Source organism: Cygnus olor, chromosome 2, assembly GCF_009769625.2.
Source record: "Cygnus olor isolate bCygOlo1 chromosome 2, bCygOlo1.pri.v2, whole genome shotgun sequence".
NCBI lineage: Eukaryota > Metazoa > Chordata > Aves > Anseriformes > Anatidae > Cygnus > Cygnus olor.
In genome coordinates this window covers 26,892,148-26,898,261 of record NC_049170.1, presented here as the reverse complement: position 1 = coordinate 26,898,261, position 6,114 = coordinate 26,892,148, and the positions used below count along the sequence as shown (strand labels likewise).

Sequence of the window (6,114 nt, the reverse complement as noted above, 5' to 3'; positions counted from 1 at the left end):
TCTATCTACCTATCCATCCATCCATCCATCCATCCATCCATCCATCCATCCACCTATTTATATATCTCTCTATTTAATGGAAAATTTGTACTTAATAATACCATAGAACATCGATGGAAATGATTTTAAGCAGCACTAACAACTATGTTTTTTCTAAATGAATAGCTCACAGCCTGGCCATAGAAATAGACAGGGAGAGCCCTGATCTAAACTGAGGTGGTGAGGATGAACCCCCCTAGACTATATCACATGATCTGCAACACACATCAGTTTTGCTTCAGGGAGAAGGATGTGCAGGGGTGAGGACAGGGAAAGGCAAGCTTCTCCCTACCATCTCCTAGCACCCCCCAAATCCAGGAAATCAGCATCAGATCAATTCCAGTTTTCCCATTCTTAAAAACTGGGCTAAAACACAGTTGCCTGCTGCCACCTAACATATTGCTTTCTGTATTAATATAGCAGGGGTCAGAGCATCACGATCAGTACTTTTGAAATGACCACAGAAAACTGTCAGGTTAATGACTTTGGTGGTGTTTCACACCATTCAGCTCTGCTGACCCAGCCCCTGTGGCCAGTAGCATGCCAGCTTTGTTTCTCTATCTGTGGAATTGCCTCTCTGGTCTTTGTGTAATCGCCTGATTCACTCGTGTCTTGGCAGCTGCTGAAAAATGCATTCTCTGTACCTAGGAAGAACCTGTATAAATATTCTCAATAAATAAATAACAGTTGTCATTTTCAAAATATGACAATCTCCAGTTGCCTGTGCTTAAATTGAATGACATGTCATTTATCCTAATAGATGTGAATGCATGTATAGTACATATGAGTGAGTCACCTAATTCTTATTCACCTCAGCCTTGGTCTCAGTTGGGGGCAAGTGCCTCTAACAGGGTTTGGATGGATCAAATCACAAGCAGAAAAATCTTGGTCAATTATAGATGCCTAAGGGTAAAAGGGAGGTGTCTTTTTCTCTTATTTTCCCCCCCCTTAATCTAGCCAAGCACAGGATGCCCCTCCTATCCATAGGCTTACTGAAGGAGCAAGTCAATCTCCGATCTGTGGAATTTCTGGGAATATCTCTTCCCCCTGTAATTTAACATGACTCAGTTCTCCATCCTGATAATACAAGTGGTGAGAAAAGCTCCTAATCCTATTGGCATACCCTCTTGTCAGCACCTCTTTATTTCACTGCTTTAAAGGCTCAACATGTTTTGATTTACAATAAGCACTAAGATAACTGCAGGTGCCCTCTCTAAAAGCAAGGTTAACTCACCTGAGATGAATTCTTTTATTGCAAACAAAAGCAACACATGAGCAGGAAATACAATTAATACGGGTGCTTCCCTGAAACTTAGCAAATGCCATTTGTCTTGAAATGACATAAATCCCCATTATATAAACAGGCCCCAGAGGCTTTATTTGTATTATTTCTGGAGAGGAAGGATTTAAGCAAAAGATAAATGGAGTGGTGATGGTGGGGGGGGAGAAGTCCTTGTGCCTACAAGGCATTTATTTGACAGTAAAACTACTAGTGTGCTATTTTGTGATTGTATTTAAAAATATGTAAATGTCTTAATAGAACCAGAAAAAGGCCAGCCTAGGTGGGATTTCCAAGTTAACTGTTTTTTGCTAGTGATGTGTAATATCCTGTATATTTGCAACACACCACTCAAGCACCCTGTCTGACATAGAGCTGTCCCAGTGATTCGCTGTTTGGTGATATGAGGGCTGCATCCTTGTAGGCATGAAGCACTGTCAGGACCCAAGTGCCTGGGGTCACCATCACAGAGGAAGGAGGCTCCATCCCAACTCCCTCAAGGAGCACCCTGCAGGGTCCTGGTGGGGCGCTTTGCACTGCCAGAAGTGCAGCTCCAGGCATCCCCCCAGGCAGGGAGCAGGGGCAGGTCCCTAGGACTGCATTTCCACCCACCATCTGCAAGGCTGCTGCCGTCTGGGGATGCTGGAACTCATCGCTGTGACATTTGGAGAGTCCACATTATCTGCCAGGGAAGAGGTAAGAAAGCATGATGAACCTATGCTGTCCCTTTTTGGGGAACGGTGCTAGGCCCATTGTTTTGGCCTATGGCTCTTTAGAAAGGACTGAAAAGACAAGACAGAGCCTGACTTTCTCTACACAAATGAAACGATGATTATCTTCAGTAGTAATAGCTCTATCATGAGGAGCTGGAGAATAGGGTACCTCCTGGACAAAAGGTTCATAAGCGTGCTAGAAGCATGTTGACAAGGAAGCACACTGGGAGGGTAAGAGCCTACTAGATGAGGTTTTACTGTTAAAATACTTTGGTTCTCTTTCCAGTTCTGCTACTGACTTATACTGAGCAATCGTAGAAAACAACCCCATTTCTCTGTGAGTCCTTATGCCTGTCTTTCCCTTGTCTAGCTTGTCTATTTTGTCTATCTAGTCTCTCACTAGAGGTAGACCATGATGCCAGTTTTTTGTTCGTTTGTTTGAATCCAAAAGCTATGGTGCTATGGACAACAGTCTGTATTGCATAATTTTGTGAGAAATGCAAATAGGTTTCTTGAGGCTATGTACCTCTCTTCCTGTCCCTATTAACAGCTTCCCATGAACCCTTGTCATTTATCAAGAGATATAAAGAAGGGATAAAGCTATCATAGCTGCTTAAAGCCTAAAAAGCAAGTTTACAGTCATATTTGGATTATCATTTTTCTTAACCTGTTTCCTTTATAATTCACTTATAACTGCTTAAAAATGCAATCCAAAATTACCTAAAACAAAAATGGGGAAAAAGAAATTGTAACGCTTGATAGGATCATCAGACAAACAACTGCAATTATGTTGACAGGTACATTACACTAGTTTAGATATTCATCTGTATCATCACCAAATCTACTATCCTCTCTTTCTTCACCCCAAACCTGTGCTTTATCTGATGAGTATTTGTGATCCTCAGATTTTAACAATCAAGGCTCTGATTTTTGTAGCCAGTCCTGCTCAGATGGGTTTCAGCAGCCCTGTGGAAACCGTTGCCTCCAGGTTAACTGTGACCCCACCCAGGAGTCTCTCTACAGAAAGCCAATTGCTTCATCTGGACCAACGTTGAAATACTGAGTTGAGCTGGGCTTCTTTCTATTCCCTACATTCTACTAAGCCAATAACTTCCAGTCTAAAGAAAGCAAAGGGGTAAAGCTTTACTGCTTCACCTTCCCAGGCTTGAGTTCATTGCACATCCCAAATGTCCTCCGTTGGATCTTTAGGTATCAGAAAAATGTTGGATCAATTCCTTTTCCTTGAAAATTCAAGATTTAGTCAGACATCTACTGCAACACTTTTCAGCCCCAGTCTGCAGACACTACCTGCTCCAGGAATGACAAGCTGACATGGTTGTATGCTCAATTAAACCTGCTCTTCCTTTTTAAACAAGTGCTTTAGACTTCTAAATTATGTGCAAAGTTTTCTTGTACACTTTGACTACATTAAACTGAAGATGCCAAACTTTGGCTGCAAACCTTATCTTGGTTATTTGGAGAGGAAAGACTAACACAGCTTTTTTGACAGATATTGAAGACAAATAAAAATTGCTTTAGAGGTTTTTCTTTTTTATGGAAAGCACACAGCTTTCCTGGGAAACGATTCTAAAATTTGTGATGTATAAAGCAAAGTACAAGAGCCCTACTTTCCAGAAGTCTCAAGAGCAAGCAGTTCCAGCTGACGTCAGCTGGAGATGGAGAACCATTACCTGAAAATCTAGTTGTGATGTTCCACAAAACTTGCTTTGAAAACTTTACCAACTATTCAACACTATACTGAGATTGCAGGTGTCGTATTTTCACTTTAGGGCTCTTTTCTTACAATTAGACTCCCATGAATGGGCCTTTTACTTCATGTAGAACCCCGCTGAGGTCATCAAAGGATTTGCGTCTAAAAACAGAGGTAAGTGTAACAATTTGGTAAAATTATATTCCAGGCTCGCTGACTGGCCTGTGGATGTAAATGTCCTTTTGGGAAAATGGGACATTTTTATAAGAAAAGCTACTTTTGAAGTTCTTTAGGTTTTTTTTTGTCAGATAAATGAATGAGAACTTAACACAGCAGAAGCAGCAGGTTTCTCCTGGTGCTACTATCTCCTTCTAGGGTACTCATAACTCTTTTTTTTTTCTTTTTTTTTTTTTTTTTAAACAGTAAGAAGAGTCAAGCAAGCATCTCTGTCTCCAAAAGTCATTTTAATTTTCTTTTAAATGGCTAGGTGGTGAGATTTTTTCCAGTGAATAAAAGGTGCATGAGGGTCTTTCAGAAAATGAAGGTCATCACCAATTCCTTACTTGACAGATTCAAACTTCCAGGAAAGACCACCTCCCACCCACTGAGCCTTTCTGAGGAGTAGTAGAGGGTGATAGCCTACCTGCCCTTCTCTGACATGAGCAGCCACAGAGGGACATGTCATGTCTGTTGCCATGTCAAGAGTCTGCTGTAATTCAGAAGGCTGCCGTGAGACATCTGTGTCTGAGATGCAAAATCCTGAATGGAAAGGCCAATGTAGGAATAGCACTACTGAACTGAAGTGCTTCAGATGTGTTGGCCTTTATTGTAAGAATCAGTCATGTTCCCTGGTCTTCCCACCCCAGCTGAGAAGGGAGGATGAACCACTTTTTTCATAGACATTATATTGGTTCAAATTTAATCTTTACCAGAATTTGCTGACTAATCAAGGATCTTTGTGTGGAACTCAGCTACAAAGAGAAGAAAACATCACTATCAGCAGGCACTGACAAGTGACGAAAGGAGACTGGTTGTTGTGTCTGGACATATTGGCTGATGGTGGTCAAGGGACAGCCAGACCTGCTCTGTTACAGCTCAGAGCATGGCTCCTAGTGAAAGACACCCGTATGGTGCTGGGCTTTATTTGGGAGGCTGAACTGTGTTTCCCTTGTGCTCACTTGCAGAGTACAGCCTGATGTTGCTGTGGCACCCCCTGGGCTGGGGTGGTCGCTGACAGTGCCCACAACGTGAAAAGTCCTGTGCAACGAGACAAGAATAAATGGCACAGGCAGTAGAAGTCATCAGCTACCATCAGAAATGTAATGGGGGTGAATGTCAGACCATTCTACCTGGTTTGTCTTGCTCACCCTTTTCAGGGGATGGGGACACTGTCCTGTCAGTGTCCCACACTCTGCTCTAAGGCCTAACCCTTGCACCTGAACTAACCCAAGGGGGGGACTGGGGACTCGTAGCTGGTGGTAGGGGAAGGTGCACTGTTTGATAACGTGTCATGATAATAATCCACCAACTCTGTGAAGACTCAAGAATAAAACTCTTCCAAAAATAAAAAATAAAAAAAAGAGCTGGGAGTCATTCAAGTCCATCCCAACCATTCTTCAATAGTAGTTAATATGATTTGCAGCCAGCGGCTTTAAGCAATACAGAGTCAGAGAAGATGAGGATATGGCTGTGGCATATCTAATTTTCTGTCTCTAGGTAGCTCTTCCTAGGAAATGCCTTCAAAGCCTCTGGACTGATAAGAAGAAGCAGCAGAGTAAGGTTTCCTTCTAGAAAGGACAGAAGCAGAAGAGGTCTCTTGACAGGCCACATTTTTCAGTAGGGCAGCAGGGTAGGGCCTTCAGGCCTATGCAGTAGAAACATCAACCTGTCACTTAAATTTACAAAAATTTACAGTGAGTCGGAAGCAGAGAAACTCTATCCACCTGCTGGAAATGATAGAAAAGTCTCTGTCCCTAAGCAGAGGAGGAACCTCTGCACCCAGAGAGCCTGTAGGATCTACCACAAGGAATGTCTCTGGGCACAAACACTAGAAAGGCAGCTGACAACTACTGATTGCTAAAGACCAACTAAATCTTAAATATAATCATAACACCATAACCACCAACTTTCAAATTTCCATGATTTAAAAAACAAAACAAAACAACAGGTAAAAAGTCCTCTGTCAAAATGATCTTGTAATAAGCCTGGGAATGTCTTTTATTTCCTCCAAAATACAAAACACTCAAAGACACTTGTGCAAGCAAGGGGAAAGATGCATGTCTCTGAGTCTCCCAGATTTCAGGGGTGCTTAGGTGTCTTTGTATGTGATGCAACCGAAATTATGATAATATTTTGCATATCAATATTTTGAG

General features: G+C 42.0%; 1 long non-coding RNA gene across 1 annotated transcript; it reads left to right on the top strand.

The window, feature by feature from the left end:
• The first annotated feature begins 1,399 nt into the window (after positions 1–1,399).
• On the top strand, positions 1,400–5,833 carry LOC121066317. Its single transcript, XR_005817669.1, has 3 exons — positions 1,400–2,014; positions 2,968–3,916; positions 4,166–5,833. It is a non-coding gene; the product is annotated as an uncharacterized LOC121066317 (long non-coding RNA).
• The last annotated feature ends 281 nt before the right edge of the window (positions 5,834–6,114 follow it).